General features: G+C 53.7%; 1 protein-coding gene across 1 annotated transcript in view; it reads left to right on the top strand.

Moving 5' to 3' along the window:
• The window catches only part of LOC137226762 (uncharacterized), a 254,006-nt gene that overhangs the window by 575 nt on the left and 233,120 nt on the right, over window positions 1-20,311 (top strand).

The raw sequence follows: 20,311 nt of genomic DNA, 5'->3' as shown, positions 1-20,311 counted from the left end.
GGGGGAGGGAAACAGGAACCTGGGGAGTGTTAGACTTCTGCACGGAGTGCGCCCCTTCCCAGGCCCAAGTTCCTGGACTACTCATTAGTGTCCGTGTGTCCAGTTCCTCTGGGGCACCCTTACCTCCCGTGCCCCGACGGGGGCCCCACGGGGAGCAGTAGGCTGCAGATTGCCAAGCTCCACCTCCCCAGGTGAGAAACGGATGGGGTTGGCTCTGCCTGGGACCAACTGCATAAAACCAGAGGCAGGGAAGTCAGGGAAGTGTTGTCAGAGTGACAGGCCCCAGAGTGAGCAGCTGTGCACTGGGCAGCCAGACAGTGGGGCTGTCCATGGTGGGAGGAGCTGCTCTACTTGGCTGTGAGGCCACCTTCTCCTAGAGTGCAGACTGCAGGGTCCAGGTAAAGTTCTCTGGCGCTGAGAGTTCTGGGGAAAATGGCAAGAAGGCAGATGACCCAGAGCTGGACCTGCCGGAGCCCTGCCCTCAGCCAGTCTGGAATAGCAGCATGTGAATCAGCTCACACCACAGGGATAATTCATGCATACAAACATTGGGAGGGGAGAGGGACGGAGCCTTTCAGAAACTTAGTGAGTGCAGGAGAAACCTTTGAAGAACAGGGGAACCTGGCAGGTGTGAGAGCTGTGGCTCTGAACACACAGGCCCCCCGTACCCCCCTTTGAATTCTGATTTGTTGGTCTTTGTTTTCCCATTTGGAAACTGTGGACAACAATTCCACACCTTTGAAGGTGGTTGCGAGGATCTTACTACAAAACATACGTGTGTTTATAGAGCAGTGAGCCTGGGACCTTCGTCCTTCCCCACCCATGGCAGTGGTCACAGGTCACCCAGGTGAGGGGAAGTCTGCCAGGCAGAATCAGAAGCTCAGGAAACAGGCAGGTGTGGCTTGGGAAAGAGGTCACTGGACATCCCAGAGCAACCACCTTGCCTGCCCGCCTCCTCGGAAGGAGGAGGGCCTTTGGGGAAGTATTCTCATGGGACACACTTTCCTCACGTTCCCAGCCGGTCCCCAGAGACCTTTCCACCCCTCGTTGTCCCCAGTACCTGGTGGCTACCCTAGGGTCCCTGGAGGTCCTGAGACACCTCAGGCCTCTCTCTGTGCATACCATGGGGATGAGCAGACGTGCCTCTCAAAGGATCTCCCTTTCTGCTGCCCTGCAGAGCCATCCTCGGGAGGGGCCCCGAACACCATGGCAGGCAGTCCACTTTGGGCTATGCAGGTATATCTTGCAGAGCCACCTATAAAGGCCATTCACACATGCTCTACCTTCAGACACTGGTCGTAAGTTATGCCCCGTGAGGCCACAGGAGTGGGAGGCGGAGGGACCCACGTCCTGACCCCTCCTGGGCCGGGGCCTAAACTGACCATTCGGTGATGGGTGCCTGACTTGGTTGCTTGCTTGATCAAGAATGCTGCTCCGTCCTAGGGAGCTCAGATCGTTGGAGCCCCACGGTCAGACTCTGATAACAGAGACACAGTGTCCACCAAGGTCCAGGAGGAAGAACAGTCCCTCAAACTCCAGGCCTCAGCTGAGACTTCTGTTGGGACTTGCTCTGCTCTGAGCACTGTGGAAACCAACGGGGCATGACAGCCTTGTGAGAGAGCCCTTCACAGTGCAAGGAGAGCAGAGAGCTTGCCCACAGCCTTTGGGATCACCCAGAGAATGAGTTGGAGCGGCACATCCAAGGAGGAATATGTTGCTTCAAAACTCCAGACACCTGCCCAGCACTGTGCGTCTTTCTTGGTGGTAGGGGGCCGAAGTCCAGCGACATGCCTTTCGCTTTCAAAGCGCTATCCAAAATGTTCCAGAAAACTGGACACCTCTGCTGCCTGCCTGGAGGCTTCGCTGAACCGGAAAGTCCCCGTTTTCATGGAATTTTTGCCCCACACTCCAGTACACATTAGGGTACCTTGCTACTTGCTGTTGTCCAAGTGCTGTCAGTGTGGTGCCACAGACCAGCATGAGGTCCTTTGGGGCAGAAAGGTCAAGGTCTCTGCTCACTAAATTACGGCACGAATCAGTGAAGCCCTGAAGGAGGGTGGTGAAGCTATGTTGCTGTGCCTCTCGTGGGGAAAGCACCTGACTTCTGATGAACCCTGAATCAGCAGTTGAGACAAGAAACGCACACACACGCACGCACGCACACACGCACACACACGTACACTTTTTGCCAGGTTAATGGACAAGGATTTAACAGATTTGTTCCATTTAAGGAGATTGCTTGTGAGACAGCACAGGAGAATCCACACAGTTGAACCTAAAACTGTCCACTGGCATTCTTCAAGGTCCCATGTCTTCTGAACAAGCCAAGCTGGGAAGTTGAAAAGGGCTGCAGTAGGGATTTCTACTCCTTGGCTGGTGATTTCTTAGTCGCCAGAGATGAAGTATTGCTTTTGATTCCCTAGTTTGGAGGGGAGGGGGTGTTCCAGAGGCTCCGAGTTACCCTTTTCTACCACAGTCTCCACATCATGAGTGAAGGAATGGGGTGGAGTTTCTACCAGGGACTGAACGTGACTTTGCCAGCTGAACACTCTGGAGCTGGGAAAGTCTCGGTAGGACAGATTCAGGATTCCGGTGGGCTACCGTGAAGTGGATGCATGGCAAGCTTCCGTTTGTGACCAGACATGCCTGCCACCTCCCATAGGCCAGGAATTCATGTTAGCACGGAGCCAGTGTTCACTAACTTCTGAAAGGTCCAGGTGTTTCTCAGTACAGGAGCCTTCAGAAGATTCATAGTACTATTTGCTTAGGATGTTATTGCAGGTTACCAGTCTCCCCTTCATTGAAGGGGCTCTGGGTCTGTTGACTCAAGCCTGGGAATTAGGCAAGGGGCAGTAGAGTTTAATCAGTGAATATTTATTGAACACCTACTATCTGCCACACACTGTTCTAGGCACACTAAGAGCCTTTTGTCTACTTTTTTTTTACATTTTTTCTCAATATTACACGAGTCCAATAGGACCCCATGGGTGTTGCCCATGTGTTTCAGTCCCGGCAGCCCCGTGATCGATGAGTTGATGCCAAAGGGCTGTGGCATCAGACATTCACGTTGGCTTCTGGCACTTTAATGTTGCTTCTCATCCTCTGTCATCCCATCTGCCACCAAAGATAGCACTTCTCATCAGCATCTCCAGCTGACAGAGAATAGCATTTATGGCAATTTTCCAAGATGTTGACATTCTCCTTGCCAAAGTATTTCTCTGTGCCCCTGTGTCTGTTTGGCTCCACAGGGGACACAGTTAAGGCATGGGGAGCAGGTTGCTCTTGATAAATCCACCCCGACACTCTGTTCCTTCAGATATTTGGATTCCTTCAAGGAATTTTTGCCCTTTCCATTTCAATTCGTGGGGAGCCAATATCAAGCTGAGGTTTTAGTGAACCAGCAGGTCGGCTGCTGGAGCACACCTTGGCTGCTGGAGCTAGCTTGCCGCCTGCAGAACGAGTGCACGCCCCCACGTCAACACATTCATCCTGACCCACAATGTTGTTCATCCCTCCACGGTCAGATGCTCTCACAATCCATCCCCACCCATTTCCCCAGGTCTTTGCCAGTACATGTTGGCAGAGTAATAATTTTCTGAAACGTGAGCCTTTTCCTCCACAGTTTGAGTTGGTAGTTGGTTCCCATGGCCATGCTGAGATCTGACTCTGCTTTTTGTTCTGGAGGCAGGGAAGAGAGCAGGGGTGGACATGAGGAGAACTGGCCTCACTTTACAGGGCAAGGTGATCACAGGTCTTGAAGCAGCCAGAGAGAGGAGCAGGGGCTGAGTGGGTTTGTGAATCCCCTAATAGATGGCCATTCCTAAGGCCAGGGCTCTCCGTCTTTTCTAAATGATGCTCTGACTTGCATTCAAGGAGCAGGGAAGAAATCCATTCAACCAGCTTTATAATTTACCAATCCACAGATTGGTGGAATCAGACTGCCCCTGGTTCAGGGATATCTCAGGCTTGAGGCTGCAAAAGAGAGGAAACACTTTACGTACAGTCAGAGGGAGTCCTGGGAGTTCAGGGATTTGAGCTAGTTATTCTCTCTCTTTAATCTGGCCAGGGTAGTTAGAAGAAACAGGCTCACCCCATAGTACTTGAGATCTTCATGCCTTTTCCTCATGTTTTATAGCAAAGTCACATTTCCCCCCAAAGCCCCTAGTAGACTTGGCCACAGCTGATAGAATTAGGCGGTCGCCATGCATGCAATGAGGTGCCAGAGTTCCGTAACTTAATTCCCAATATATTTTCACTGCCTTTGACCTCAAATTGGTGGATTAACCAATCCCAGCACTTCCCTCCCCCTTTCTTTAAGGGTCTGTTATCTATAATCACCCTAGTAACAATTTCTTTACTAGTGAATGCTCTTGGTTGCAAAAGGCAAAAATAGACTTTCAGTTAAGTGAAAAAAAAAAAAAGAACTGTCTTGTCAGGGTGTGGGGTAGCTCCCAGGACCCAGCTTGGGTGGGGATCAAAAAAAGTTGGGGCACAGTCGGTCCTGCTCGACAGGCCAGCTGCTGAGGACGCCTCTGGCGGGGCTGCTTCTGGACAGTCAGCTCTGTTGCACCTCTGAGAATATGTCCACCTCCCTCTTGCAGGTGGTTAGGTCTGGTCTCAGGATCCACCATCCTGCCTGGAACTGAGCCGAGCTGCCCTCCAGAGGGCGGGAAGGGAGGAAATCTGCCCCCCTTTCTGTTACCAAGATGGATGGGGCCCAGTTTCTCAATTGTCCTGGGATCCTTTCCTCCCCCCAGTCAGGACTGCTGTTCAGATGCTGGGCAGGAAAGCAGCAAATACCCCGCACGCAATTAAAGTCCCACGAGGACTCGCTCAGCCTGTCAACCTTAGGCGTGAGGGGTGTGCACCCCAGGTCCCAGGGGCATTTGCTAGGGAGTCACCCACATATTCCAGCTCTTCTGGGTAAAGGTCACAACAGGCACCTGAAGTCACACAGACCCTGCCCTGTGAGAGGTCATGAGGAGGCTGTCCCCTTGAGTCCTAAAAAGGCTGGTCTCTTGGGATGACAGAGAGAGGAGACGGCAGAGTGGGCGGGACAGACCAGCTCTGGGAATCAGCTGTCTGCCATGAGGCCCTCAGTGCCTCCCCAGGGCTGCTGTTTCCCCAACACCCTGGACTCTGCCATCCTTGGCCCGTCATGCTGCTTAGCGGTCCGGAGCTTCCTCTGCCCTGGGGCCTTCTCTTCCGCGCAGCCCTTCACAGACTCAGCTGTGGCCGGAGGCCAGCGGCCCCCTGTGCTTTTACTGCAGACCTTCCTTCTGCTCCCTCTGCGAACTCAGGAAACAACCTTGACCTCACCAGGTCCTCTCCATCCAGCCGTTCAAAATATGCTTTCCAAGCACGTCCAAATTCTGAGCCCTGCTCTCTTCCTCTGGGGTGAAGGCTCTGAGAGGGCGGGGCTGGGGTTTGGAGCATCGTGTCCTGGGAAATGCTAGCTGAGCCTGGGAATGAATCAACCAGCGGGAGGAAAACCTGGGCCAGGTCAGTGCCCCGAGGGAGCCCCTCGTCCAGGGGGCCTGAGTAGGCCGCCCGGGGTTGTTGGTTCTAGAGACGTATCCCCACAACCTTCTCTCCAAGCTTGGGCCAAGCTCAGCCCAGCTCTCTAGACTTCGGGGGCCCAGCCTCCCCATTTCTGGGTGCCTGTCCTCCCCTCGGACGCCAGCCAGTGTTGGTGGTCCTTTCAGGGCCAGCCTGAGACTCCAGCCACTGTTTATAACCTCAGGGAGTTGCTGGGCTTGAATTCACTCTTGGTACTGTGTAGGGCTTGCTGGCCCCAAATGTTTTGTTTGCTTCTCCTGCCAGGTAGAACTGGGCAGTGTCCCTGCGCTCTGGCTCCTGAGAAGTGCTCTGTCTTTCAGGAGTCCTTTCATGGTTTCCTCATCTCTGAAATAGGCAGTCTCCTCCTCGCCAGCTGTCAGATTGTGAGGTTTATTGCCTGGCTCCTGGACCCTCCTGGGTAGCCAGGGTGAGCCCTGTGGCGGGTGTGGGTGGTCCTGCCTGTGAGGCCCTGCAGCCCCTCGTATGGTGACTCATGTGCCACTGGTCAAGGGGTTGAGTGGTGTCCCCACGCTCACAGGCTGCCCTTCCCTGGGGTACCTCCACACCACACTAGCCTCCCCACCATGTCACCTCCTCCAGGAAGTCTTCCTTGATGCTTCCTTGTCTCCCCTTTGGACCCCTTCTCTGTGCTGTCTTTGCAGCTCACCTTCCCTCAGTCATAGGAGCACACTGAGTTATAACTGTCTCTCACTCCTCCGTGCACACATTCATTTAAGTATACTTTTATTAAGGGTCAACTTACTGTATATTTCTATTTCATACTGTTCTTAGAAGACTCCATGACTACACATTATAATTTTCTTTTCCGCCAAGTTCCCAGCTTTTCCATTTACTCTCACATATGACGTGCCACAATGACACAAAAACAAGCCATTTCATACCCCATGTACACCATATGAAAACCCCACAGCAGAGTGGAGACGATGCTTCCATTGTACTTAGTAATTAATGAATGTACTAATTCAAAACTCATCATATTTGATATTGGGAGGTAGATTCATGAGTGTTTGTTTTATTATTATTTTATAGCATACATAAATTTTTTTTGTATCCTATATCACGTAATTTAAAAATCGACCATATAATGAACGAATCAGCACAAACCGGAAACAGGAAAAAGGAAACAGAGAAATCCTCTTCCTGTTGTCACGCACTTGCTGTCCATGGTGGAGGCGTCGGGGGGTCAGGGAGGAGAGTGGGAGAGGGACCCCCTCCTCAGTCATCTCCCAGGGGCTGCAGCTGGCCTCTGGATCTCCTGCCTGTCTAGATACCTGAGCAGTGCAGGTGAGAGGGTGACATCCAGGACCTGGACGGAGCCGTGCTCAATGGCATCTGGTTAAGTAAATGACAAGAATCTGACTTTGGAGCACAAGCGACGGGTGAATGGACTGCTTCCTTGGCGGCTCAGGCCAGTACAGCCAGGGCCCTGCACACCTGGGACCCGAGGCTGCAGCTCTCAGCACAGCTGCACGTCAGAATCACCAGCTACACAGACTGAGTGGGTTGGAACCCAGGCCTGCGGCCCGGGCCCTGGTTCCTAGGCTCGCAGGTGACTCCAGGGCACGGCTGAGCTGAGAAGCACTGATCTACAGACCTTGGAGCCGCCTGCACTCCCCACAGGGACAGGGCCGTTCTCGGGGTTTCTCTGGACTGAAGCCGAGGCCAGACCATAAGTCGCCCTCTGACCTTCACACCACCCTGTTGTATCCGAGGGGCGTATGTGCTTTCCTGATGACTGGGCGTGACCATGGCTGAATCCCAGCAGTGGTCCGCCATAGACCCCGGCCCCCCAGGCAGCCCCAAGTGCCATGGGTGTTCGCCGTGTAACGTGTGTACCAAAGAGGCAATTTGTCTCTCCTGGCGGCTTCTTGCCAATGAGGTGAAGATTTCCTGAGCTTGAGAAGTGACCTTCTTGGAGCGGGGCCTGGGCCGGGAAGCTGCGCTGTGTGGTGCTGACCGACCTCCTGGGGCCCCCGGCATTGGCGGTGGGCCCGGGGGTGGGGCAGCATAGACCAGCTCTCCCGTGGGGCTCAGTGCTCACAGGCACCTTCTTCGGAACCCCGCACTCCCAGGGGTGTTGTGAAAGTTAAATGATAATAAAAACACGGAAAAGCACACACATCACCCAGCGCAGAGTGAGCGCTCGACGGCTGTTACTCATCTCCTGTGCTTTTCTTTCCCCTTCCCTGTTTCTCTCTTCCCCCAAACAAATATCCTTCCTTGTAACCAGTGGAGTTGAGTGGAGACCCATCTCCTGATACGGGGCCACGTGAGGATGCTGCTCAGGCCGACACTGCTGGTGCAGCTCCTGTTATGGGACAAGGTGCGTTTTCACAGAAGAGCTCGGACTATGTGACACTCCCAGAGGAGCCAAAGGCCTGGAAGGCGGTTTTCCTCGCGTGAAGACTGAGCCTTGTGAGAAAGTGGGCAACAACTGAACGGAGGTACATCCGCGGAACACCACTCAGCGAGAGAGGTGTGAACCGCTGGTACACACCCCAACCTGGATGAATCTCCAGAGAATGTGGCTGAATGAGAGCGGCCCGAATGCTGCCTGGCTGCATTGGTCTAAAACTCTAGACAATACTGACGAGTCTCTAGTGACGGAAAACAGGGTGCGGGGCAGGTGGGGGTCGGAGAGTGGGACGGCAGAGGGGCATGAGCTGGTGGGGACGTGAGACGTTCATTGTCCTGTCTGGTGACAGTTTCGCGGTGCATACACGTGTCGGAAACCCTCAAGTCCTACCTCCAATGTGTGCAGTTTACCAAATGTCAATTATACGTCGATAGAGCTGGGGTCTCTCTCTGGCGGAACCGGCCTTAGATCTCTTAGCCAGAGCATCTCAAAGCACTCCTCCCTCCTTGAAAACAATCCCCTTGCTTTCTTCACACCCTTCCTGCGGTGCCACGGGCACAGAGACTACAGTGGTTATGGGGCAGCAGATGGCCAGTGAGACGGAGGCCCCGTCTAAGATAGAGATGAGGGATTCTGGTTTAGTCAGCTGAGGTGTCCTTGGCACATGCCACTGGTGTGTCATTGCTGGCTGGTCCTGTGAGAGGCATAGGGCCTGGGGGTGCTTCGTCAGCCGGTGCCTTCACCCCGAGAGTCAGGCATTGTGTTCCTGGGAGGGTGCAGTGCCTACCTGCAGCTCTGTGACGTGGTGTTGGAAAGGACTTCCTGCTGGAGTTGGCCTGGTGACGTGGGTTTGGGGAGATTTAAGGAAGCAGGAGCAATTCTGTGATTTGGTGACTTAATAAATCTCACCCAGGAGGAGAAACAATTGGTCTGAAGCTAAACCTGGGGTTGATGAAGCAGCCGCCCTCACCTGGCGTAGCCGGCTCTTTGCTCTCTGTGGCCTGGACGTGTGTGTTCCATCTGTGCCCGTGAACATGGAGGGGCTCCATCACAGCCCCAGGGTGCCTTGCCTGATGGTGATGCTCCGTGACATTGTTCACGTTCCACAGGAGGACACCGGGCTCCACTGTGACGCCAGGGTGGCTCCTGCATTTCATGGCCACTGTTGTCCTTGCTCATTGGAAATGAGTCGGGTGCATATCCAACCTCTGAGAGCTATATCCACAGATACATGCCGAGGCCCTCCTGGCCCCAGTGACTCAACTCTCCAGAGGGGCGCCCGGCGGGTATTTGGGAAAAGGCTTGGGGTGATTCTGTGATTCTGCTGTGGACCATGGTGCAGAGCCCCGCTTGGATTCCTGACTTGCTGAGCCCAGCAGAGTTGGTGCTCTGAGCCCCTCCCCCAGCTTCCCCCACCCCCGCCCAGCCAGCTCCAGCCTCCAGAAGCAGGTTGTCCCCTCTCACCCAGGAGACTGGCCTTGCCCAGCACTGCAGGCCCTCTGCACGCTGCTCCGTGCTGGGGCCATGCTGACCAGCGGGGAGCTGGGGACCCTGCCTCTGTCCCAGAACATCTGCTTCTCACCTGGAGTCTGAATTCCTCAATGGGGAAGAGCCATAAGGAGATGTGGGAGACCTTGTAAGACAGAGGAGGTTTCCATCACCACGGTGGACTTAGGGGCACTCCAAATCCTAGCTGTGAACGGGGTGCGGCTCAGCCATCCAAATCCTCAGTTTCTCTGTAAAATGGGGATAACATGATCTGTCAGATCGTGAAAGTCGGTGAGCTCCCGTTGGTAAAATACGTGGCCTGGGGACCTTGAGTTTTCAAGAGTGAGGCCCCTCGGAGGACTGGACCCCAGGGTGGGAGCACATTTGGCATTCTGTCCCCTCCTGAGGCTGCCTCAGTCCCGTCTCTCTCTGTGAGTTCTGGAGTTGATAAAATGTCAGGAGAGGATTCACCAGGGAAAACACTGGCTGAGAGAAGACACAGCCTCCACCCGAAGGGTGATGAGTAAGACACGGACCACGGCTGGATGGGGAGCAGGGAAGCTCTGAAAGGACAGCCCGTGTGGCCTCACCCCCGTGCAGCACGCAGCCTAGTGCCCAGCTCCACCTACCCTCCTCACTGTTGTCACACGGACCACATGGCTGTCACCCTCCCCTGGCCACAGTCTCAGGAACGTGGCGGGAGCTGAGCCTCTGGATAGGGACACGTGTGGCAGGTCACCTCTGGCTGAAGCTGACTGGTCAAGTGGAGACCACAGGTGCTGGAGAGGCCACATGGAAGCAGGAACTCCCCGATGCAGTGGGGAAGGAGGCCTGGACACAGGACACTGGGGCCGGCTGGGAGGAGCTCTGAGGTCCCTGTCTCCAGGCAGGAGAACGGCTGTATTTGCAGTGCGATGGAGTTTGCACAAGACAGGAGCTTTCTCCAGGGTGAATGAGCTCCCACCCTGTCTCAGGACCACCGTCTGAAGCCGCCCCTGGGAGGTGGCCACTCCGTCAGGCTCAGATCCAATCTAAAGTGGCCGGCACTCTGGCCCAGGGTTCTGATTTGATCCCAGAAGTGCAGTTCATTCGTTCCATCTACAGCATCTGCCAAGTCCTGTTTCATCGCAGGCCTTGTGATGGGGAGACCAAGCCATGAGGGAGACAGAGCCCAGCCACACACATGCCCCAGTAGGTGGTTCTGAATTCTCCTGAGCACCAGGCCAGCGACCTTCTGCGCATTCGGTGGAGGCTGTGACCCGCAGGCTGGACACACCCCTGCTTTTGTGTGCATGCACCCTCTGCTTGCAATCCCAGAGGCCCACCAAGCCTGTGGACGGCAGTCTAGGAGACCTGCTCTGGCTTGTGAGCTCATGAGGACCAGGGCCACAAATTACTGTTTCTCTTTCTCTCTCTCTAGTGCCCAGCACGGAGCGTTGAGTGAGGTGGCAGCTCTGTGCGTGTTTCAGTGAGGAGACCGGGAACATGGCCCTTTGCTCCACATCGCTGAGACCTGGGTAGCAGGGGATGGGTAGATTGTCCATGTTAGTGGGACAAAGAGTCAGACACTACCCATGGGGGATGGGCCATGGTGGGGCTGCAGCGAGGGCCTGGAGGGGTTGGCACGCCTGGGGATCAGGTGCCCAGAGGGAGGGCACTGAGCCCTGAAGCCCAGGGTGGGCACTGGCTGACAGTCTTGGTGCACAAGGGACCTGGCCAGGGACGCTGCCTGGAGGACAGTGGGCTGGGCCTCAGACAGGCTGGGCGGGCCCTGGACATCTCTGATCCTTCACCCCAGCCAATGCCAGGGAGGAAAGCTGGTGCCAAAGCAGAGAGGTGAGAAGGGAAAAATCAAGCCTGCCAGGCGAGGAGGTACTGCCGGCCTGCGTGCGCCCCAGGGGAGTAGAGGGCCGCTCGTGGGGTCTCACCTGCTGCCCCCACTTTGCCTCCTCGTCCACAGCCTCAGCCCAGGAGCACCTCCCTGCCCCTCCCTCAGGTCGGAGGCTTTCACAGCCCCCCTCTCTGTCCTTTAGCAGCACAAGTTCTCAGAGCGTGTTTGTTTCTCTCTAAAAATGGTCCAGTGCCGACCTGGTCAAGCAGCTCCTAAAGAGCCCCAGGAGGGCGCTGGGATCTGGGGAAGCTCTGGCTCTTCACGGGGGCCTTGGGATGGGGATACCCTGTCAAGTGTTCAGTGTCACGTCACAGGGGTGCAGAGACGGGGAGGGAGACGGGTGCATGGAAGTTTTCTGTGCCCTATTTGGAGAGTTGCCACCTTTGCTGTTCACAGAGGCATCTCTGACCGGGGCCCCATGCCCAAGCTGTCAGTAGGGATACAGCAGCCACGCGGCTCCTGGGGTCACTCCAAAGGGCTGGCCGGGCCACCTTCTTGCTGTGGAACCTAGGGGAGTCGCGCTTCAAAGCTCTCGAGAGGCAAGGCAACAATCCACCTTTCCTGGAGCTTAACATGCACTTTTCAAAAAGCAGTTTGATACTTCTGACATCAAGGTGCATTTATAATTGATGTGTACATTTAAAAGTGATTTCGTCTTCCCTCTCCAAAGCTATCATTAACTTCGTGGCCTCTGTGCACTGAGGAAACAGGACAGTTGTCAATCTCCCACATGTTCGGGAAACACAGTGTGTGCATCGCTTGGAGGCCCCAGTCCAGCCCAACCCAGGAGCTGTGTGACTCCCTGAAGAAACTCCCACGTCCAGGGCATCCTCAGAGTGACATGCCAGGACGGAGGGACACGTCTCCCAGGGAGAAAGGAAGGAGTCCCCAACACTCCCAGAGAGGCTCCCACCAGGCCCCAGAGCTGCCTGTATCACATCTCCCTAGCCGTGAGTGTGGTCGGCATGATTTTGTGTCTGATGCACAGAGCAGTGGCCGCTATGGCTGGGCGTCCCCTGTGTCCGTCTTTGTGCAGGCAGAATCACCTCTCAAGGCACCTCAGGGAGAGGCACTTCTGGTGACCCTTGTGTGTCCATCAGAGAGCTGCTGACACAGCTAGCGATGGGTCTTCACGTTCAAGGACTGTTTTTCTCCGGGATCTGGTTCTACTCTCCTCCAGTGAGGCCGGCTCCGGAACCCACCTCCCCAGCTTGTCTGTGGCCCAAACCAGCACTAAATGGCTCTTGACTGGATTCCCAACTCCAGATCCTCCAAACTGGCCAAATGCCTCTGTCCCTCTGGTACAGCTGCACGTATCCTAACACAACAGGGCACGTGGCCAGTGGGCAGAGGGGACAGACTGTAGGGATGGCAGAGCCTCTAGCGGGGGTGCAGCGGCAGCAGGCAGGCAGGTGTCCCTCCTAACAGAGGCCTCATTTTGTTGATGAATCAATTCAGACTCCAGGGGGTGACAGGCAGAGGGGTGGAGGTAGAGCAAGACCCAACATCAACGCCCCCATTTTTCCACCATACTGGGTGGCCTCCAGCAATCTAGGCTTTTCAGTGAGACCGTTCGTGATGACGTTCTGGGCCACCAGGGCCTCTGCCGTGCATGTGCTTCTGTGTCCGAGGGAGTGGCCCCCTCCCTGTGCAGGTGTGATGGGCTCCAGACCAACCATGAGTCTGCGGAGCAGCCTCGGACCGCCAGGTGCGGGCCCTCCTGGGGCTGCCACACCCACATCCCACCACGAGCAGTTCTCTCAGTCCCTCTGAGTACGTCTATCTGCTAAACTGGGGCGACCACCTACTGAGGCCCCCAGGCAGGGCTGCAGAGAGGGCAGGGGGGAGGTGGAGCTCTCCAGCTTTGTGCGATGTGTGACCGCTACGGTCGCGCAGGTATGTTGGCATGTGGAGAAGGATGGGTACCAGCTGAAGTGGGGATTCGACCGTCTGCATGACCAGAGGTCAGCACGTGCCTTTCTTCTGTCTGGTGGCCTTGTGGGGGTGGGAGCGGGACCTGGGAAAAGTAGGGCCATGAGGACTCAAGTCAGGACGCGTCTGTAGATGGCGACAGGCATCACCTGCCAGCCCCCGGTGGGCGGGCCCAGCTGGTCTGTGGCTCATTACTTCATGGTCGGGAGGAGAGGCTGTGAAGGCCCCTGGGCGGGCTCTGGTGCAAATCAGTACATTGTGCCATGTTGTTTCTCACGCAGCTATGTCTCCTCAGGGAAAGGAAGGCCACTCTCTTCCCCCGGAGAGACATAGCTAGGAACTGTGGGCACAAGTGTGCTGCAGCCAGGACCTGGGAGTGGTCCCTTCAGCCTGGGGAGACCTTCCGTGCAGCAGGTCAGGAGGGCAGGCGCTGCCCGCCTGTTGGGAAGGAGCTGCCGCCAGGCCTTTGGATGGGCGGCCACGCTGCCTCTGGCCCGAGAGACTGGAGCGGGGCAGGCGCGGGGCAGCAGGTCAGAACCCAGTGCCACGTGCTGGTGGGAAGAGGCACGGCGGCGTCCTCACCGTGGACACACAGTCATTCACTGGAATCTCCCGACCGCATCCACTCATCTAAGACCTGCAGGAGGCGCCCACCCTCTCAGGGAAACCTGGGACCCTGAAGTCTTGTTCAGCCCCATCTCCGGGGATCCAGCAAGGCTCACAAGTCGATGTTTGTGCACCCAGATATGGGGAGTCAGAGAGACCTTTCCAAACGCAAATGCCACCACTACGTAGCCTGGGCAAGCAGCTATTCCGAGCTTCAGTAAGGAAATCTGCAGAAAAAAGATAAGAACACCCTCCTCATTTTAGGATGAAATAGTGTCTATAAGGCACCGGACACATGGGGAGCGCCTCACGCCGAGTTATTTTGTTACCACAGATGTAATTTTTATAATAGGAGAGACAATTTTCATTCAAGGATTTGCTGAGCAGCTGCCCTGTGGCAGGCTGGAGTGCTGGAGGGGCTGACATGCGCCCCCTGGAGGAGCCTGGCGTCTCGCAGTGGAGACGGGCAGGCGCACAACAGCAACAAGGTCAACAGCAAGCAGCAACAGCTTCACCCCCACAGCTAGGGATTCGGACAGGAGGCGGCACCCGGAGACAAGCCCTCAGCCCTGCCCTGGAACAGAGGAGATGCCGCAGGAGCCAGGCGCGTGGGAAGCGCTAGCTTGGAGCGCTGTGCGCCTGCGCGGATTCCTGATACCCGAGGGAGGCTTAGGAGCGAGCTGGGGGGCCTGTGAAGGAGGCCGGACGATGTGCACGAAGGCAAAGCATGGGCGCAAGTGTGTGCTGGGAGCACGAGCGTCTTAGGAGATGCCTAGGTGTGAGTGGGGACTGGGAGGGAGAAGTGAGGATGCAGAGTAGGGCCAGGATGTGCTGAGCCCTGGCGTTTCCTGAGGGCAGTGGAGAACCGCGGGGGGGAGACCGGGGTGACATCAGTGGTGGGTGTGCTGAGATCGGAGGCAAGGGCTGGGGGCCACAGGAGCCCACCCCTCCTCAAGGCAGAGGGTCCTCCTCCTGCTCACAGCCCAGGAGCAGTGCAGAAGAGGGCTTAGTGGGAAAAGGGCAAAGCCACGGCAGCCAGGAGGACAACATGGAAAGGTCCGTTGCTCTCCTGGGCCCAGAGCAAACTCCTCTCCCCTGGGGATCCTGGGTCTGCTGCCGGTCCAGGCCAAGAAGCTGCTCAGATGTCAGGGAAGAAGCTGCCTCCTTCCAGAAGCCTGAAACACCCAGGTCAGGGAGCTCCCATCATGGGTCACCTGGCAAGAGCCATGCGTGTCTGGTTCCTTGGATTCCCTGGCCTGGCCTTTCCCACGAGACACCTTCATACGGCACCGCGAGGGAGGGACTTCCTGGCTCCGCCACACCCATCCCAAGGCCCAGGCTGGGGTCTTCCGGGGGGAATCCCACACAGCACCTCACGGTCTGATGCTAACAGCCATACAGCTGACAATGGACCTGTGATGGCAGAAAATTCAGAACAACAGGTGGGAGAGGGAAGCAGAGTTGAGCTCCATGGTGTACTTGGGCGTCTCCAGACACAGCACTTAGCCTAATTCTGTCTTCTCACCTGTAAAGTGCTGCCTACTTCACAGGCTTGTTGTTTGGACTTAGCTGCAAGGTGAGATTTAGAGGAGGCGTGTCATGCTGGCACTTTTCCTTTCCAGTCTTCAATCACATGACGTTCTGCAAAGCACAGAGGTGAGCCTTGACTCACCTATTTCAGTGGATACTGTGAGAAGAGCATGGTCCAGGGCGGAGCTGCAGAGACAGGTGTGGGCTGCCCCAGGTGTCTGTGAGCATCAGCTTTCAGGAACAGCAGTTTTCTCTGTTTGTCTTGGGCTCTTAGGTCTCTGTGGCATGTTCCACCTCTCTACAACATGAATGGGGCAGAACTTGAGGGGTGGGCGTGTAAGGAACACCTTCATTTGGTTCCACTGTTGTTTACAGGCCACACAAGCCCTGGCAACATCCCGGCCACCGTGGGAATGCAGTGTGGGTCAGGTGAATGGAGGACGCGGCCATAATAGATAAAATGCAGTGAGGTCAGCCTTGAAGAATGGAAAGAGCAAGGCTGGTGCCAGAATACCTGCATCCTAGTCCCAGCTTTGCCGTTACCTTCCTGTGTGATGCTGGGCGAGTCACTAAACTTGTGGGATAGGGCTCTCAGTTCTCTCACCTGTCAAGTGCAAATGTCCTCCGTCCTGCTTACCTCCTAGGTTATTGGGATGATGAAACTGATGATGCATGTGGGAATAGCTTGGGAAGCAAAGAAGTATGTCTGATACAAGAGAAATGATTTTAAAAATTATGGGGTATCCAAACAAAATGGTTAATAAAATTATGTCATAGAATACTATTTAATGACATGAAAAAAATATTCACAATATACTCTCAGGCAATTTCATATTTGAAATAAAGATCTGTACCTATGCTGTGAGGTACATTGAAGTGCTAAAACTACAGGCCAAGCCCTGTTTCAGGTGCTTGGAAACCTGCAGTGGAGCAGGCTGAAACTCCTGCCCTGGGAGCCTATGTTGGTGTGGGGGGGGGAGTGCAAAAAGTGCACATTCCTTCCATGGAGGGCGTTTCCATAAACTCAGGGTCATTATACCTGCCTCTTCCAAGGAAATGGTGTGGGGCACACCCTGGGGCAGCTCTATCCCAGGCAGGTATATTTGAGAAGACAGGGCTCCCACTCCCCCCACCTGCAGCTCCCAGCCCGGTACTATGGTTTTACCCCAGGAGGGGCAAACTGCTGGCATTCTCATCCCCAGCCCCATGTTGCAGGAACTCTGTCCTGGCAGGTGCTGTTGAGAAGTCTGGGGCTCCCTTCCACACCCAGCCTCACTTAAGTGGCAGCTCTGCTCCAGTCACAGCAGGCAAAGAATACTGGGGCCACAGTCATTCCCTGCCCCAGCTCACTCGTAGGATAGGGGTTCCATGCCAGGAGGGGGGAAGCCACAAGGACCGGGGACTGCCAGCTGGTAGAGTGGGGGGTGATGTCAGTCAGGAAAAGCAGACCGCCACCCCCAGCTCTGTGGCAAGGGCTTCTGCCTGAGGAAAAAGGCCGGCCATGAGGACCCTGCAGCTCTGCTTGAGGGGCTTGACTTCTGATTCGGGACAGAGAGTGGAGGACTTGGTGGAGAGCAATTAAGAGGAAGCTGGTAGCTTCATGAGCCGGGAATCCCCAAGATCACCTTCAGGCTTGATGATTGGCTAGAAGGACTCATAGCCCTCAGAAAAGCTGTTGTACTCATGGTTATGGTTTATTACAGAGAAAAGGCATAGATTTAAATCAGCCCAGGGAAAGTGTACACAGGGAAAAATCCAGGTGAAAGTGTCCAGGTGTCCTCTCCAGTGGAATCACACAATGCAGTGCTTAATTCTCCCAGCAAAGATATGTGACAACATGTGTAAAGGTTGTCAACCAGGGAAATTAACCTGAGCCTTATGTCCAGGGTTTTTATTGGTGTCCACGTAGCATGGAGTGCCTATATGACTAACCTTAGCTACTCAGACTCTAGTCTCCCAGAGGTCCCAGCTTGGCCCAGGACCTCAGGCATGCAAAAACACTCCTACCAGGCAGGATATTCCAAGAACTCAGAGGTTATCTCCCAGGAGCCTGTCCTTTCTTTGGAGTGTGCAGGGTTTGAGTAATGCAAGCCTGCTAAGTCAACTCTTTACTGGACACTTCAAGAAACAAGCAAATGGCAGAAAGAGGAATAGTTTAATAGAGAGACAGCTAAGAAGAGTCCTCCTGGGATCACAGTAAACCATGGGAGTTGGGAAGGCCACGTGCATGTGCCGGCTGCAGCCACACAGGAGCAGCCAGAGCAGGATGTGAGCAGACACGGGGGCATTCTCCAAGCTGCATACAGACCTGTCAACACAGGATGGAAGCCTCAGTGGCACAAGGGTCCTAGCAGAACCCGTGGCCAAACACTGACTGAACAATGACCTATTGTTGCCCAGGTACAACTCCCAGGAAGCCATGCTTTAAAATAAAACCACACACATCCCTGGCATTCTGGAAGACTGTGTACATGCACAAGGCTACACCCTCTCAGGAGTGATCAGAGAGGGAACGACTGGTCCCTGGCTAAAGTTGGACAAAACTGTAAACTCTCTGAATGGCAACAGCAGCTTCCAAGCCACATGTACCTCTAATGGTAAAGGGCTGTTGACCTAAAACAAATAGCCAGATATTTCTCCAGCAAAGATGGTTTTGTTCAGGACCAGCAGAGAATGGCAATTTGGGGTCTGCAAACATGGTGAGCCGTGTGCAAGTCCCTGCATGGCAAGGGAAGCAGACACATTTTTTTGTTTTTTCTTGCGGTACGCGGGCCTCTCACCGTTGTGGCCTCTCCCGTTGCGGAGCACAGGCTTCGGACGCGCAAGCTCAGCGGCCATGGCTCACGGGCCCAGCCGCTCCGCGGCATGTGGGATTCTCCCGGACCAGGGCACGAATCCGTGTCCCCTGCACCGGCAGGCGGACTCTCAACCACTGCGCCACCAGGGAAGCCCGAAGCAGGCACTTTTATAGAGGGGAAAAGGAAGTTGCGAGGGTGATAGTAAACAAAGAGCTCATGGCTCTTCATTGGTTGAGTTGTTGTCAGGATAGAAGAGGGGTCTTTCTTCTCATTGGGCCCTGCTGTCATCACAGGGCATGAGAGCTCCCCCTTCTGGTCTCCAGACTCTATTTAACTGAGGTTTCTGTTTACTAATTTTTTACAGGGTAAAAAATCTAACAAATCATGGAAACTTAAGCAAAACCTTTGGCCAATAAGTGGCTCAGACTGGTCAAGGGATAGCCCCTAGGTAAGCTGGTTAAAAGAAAAAAACAAGAAGAAAAATCCTGAAGAGGGTTATCAGAGGCTGCACACCGTGTGGGAATGGATTTTGCAGATTAGTTGTCAAGTCACTAAACAAACAAACAAACAAAAAACACAACAACTGACCAGACAACAACAGCATCAACAACCCAGAGGAGGAAAATTAATATCCAGAGTTGCTACACTATATTATCTGAAATGTCCAATTTTCAACAAGAATAGTAACAAAAAATATACAAGACATGCAAAGAAATAGGAAAGTGTGACCCACACACAGAGGGGAAAAAAGCAAGCAATAGAAACACTTTGAAGGGGTGTAAGTGGTGGCCTCAGCTGACAAAGACTTCAAAGCAGCTGTCATAAAGATGTTCAAAGCACTAAAGGAAACGATGCATAAAGAATTTAAGGAAGGTGTGATAAGTGTCTCACCAAACAGAAAATATCAGTGAAGGACTAGAAAATATTAATATTAACCAGTGGAAATTCTGGAGTTGAAAAGTACAATAACCAAAATGAAAATTTTGGTAGAGGGGTAATTCCCTGGTGGTCCAGTGGTTAGGACTCCAAACTTTCACTGCCAAGGGTGCAGGTTCATTCCCTGCTTGGGGAACTAAGATCCTAAAGGCCATGTGGCAAGGCACAAAAATTAAAAAAAAAAAAAAAATTGTAAAAAGAACAACAGATTAAGACCCAAACAAAAAAAAACAAAGAAAAAAAATTTTTAAATGTTTACTAGAGGGGCTCAAAATATTTGAGCTAGCAGGATGATTGAACTTGAAGATAGATTGAGATAATGCAATCTGAGGAAGAGAGGGAAAAAAATGAAAAGTGAACAGAGCCTCCGAGAAACGTTGGACACAATTAAGTGCACCCACAGAAGCATAATGGGAGTACAGTACAGAAGAAGTGGAGAAGGTAGAATACATTCATTCTCAGATACACAAAAATGGAAAGAATTTGTTGCCAGACAATCTGCCTTACAAGAAATGCTAAAAGAAATTCTTCAGGCTGAGAGCAGATGACACCAGAGAGTAATTCAAATCTACATAAACAAACAGAGAATGCCAGTAAAGGTAATTGTTTAGGTAAGAGACAGTTACAATTGCATTTCCATTTCACCTGAGATATCAAATTTATGGGTATGGAGTTGTTCATAATATTCCTTTATTATCCTTTTAATGTCCCTGGGACTAGTAGTGATGGCCACTTTCATAACTATGTATTGTATTTTAATTTTCATTCAAAATATTTTCTAATTTCAGTGGTAACTTCCCTGAATGGAAAAATAAACAGGAGACTTCTCCCCATTCCTTCTGAATGTTGCAAGCCCTTTCCTCTTCCTAAAGCCAGTTCTAAAAGTCCTATCCTAGAGATTTCTCTGTGTCCTCGTGCCCATTTCCATGTTGGGTGAAGGATGTCAGTGAAAACACGAGAAACTCACCTCAGTGGTACTTCAAATTCTGGCTTTCTCTCCTATCGAATTGCTACTGTTTACTTTAAAGAGTCCTCAAATAGCTGTTCCGTGCATTCCGTCTGAGTTGTACAGCTGCATTTCGTGGGAGAGGCAGGGTGGAGTGTGCTTACTTCATCTTACTTGGAAACGGAACCTCCCCGATGTCTTTTTCTTAATTTAGGAATTTCTTACAAAGCCACAGTAAAAATAAGCCA

This window comes from Pseudorca crassidens, chromosome 6, assembly GCF_039906515.1.
Source record: "Pseudorca crassidens isolate mPseCra1 chromosome 6, mPseCra1.hap1, whole genome shotgun sequence".
NCBI lineage: Eukaryota > Metazoa > Chordata > Mammalia > Artiodactyla > Delphinidae > Pseudorca > Pseudorca crassidens.
Note: the sequence above shows the minus strand (reverse complement) of the source record. Positions and strands in the feature narration are given on the sequence as shown.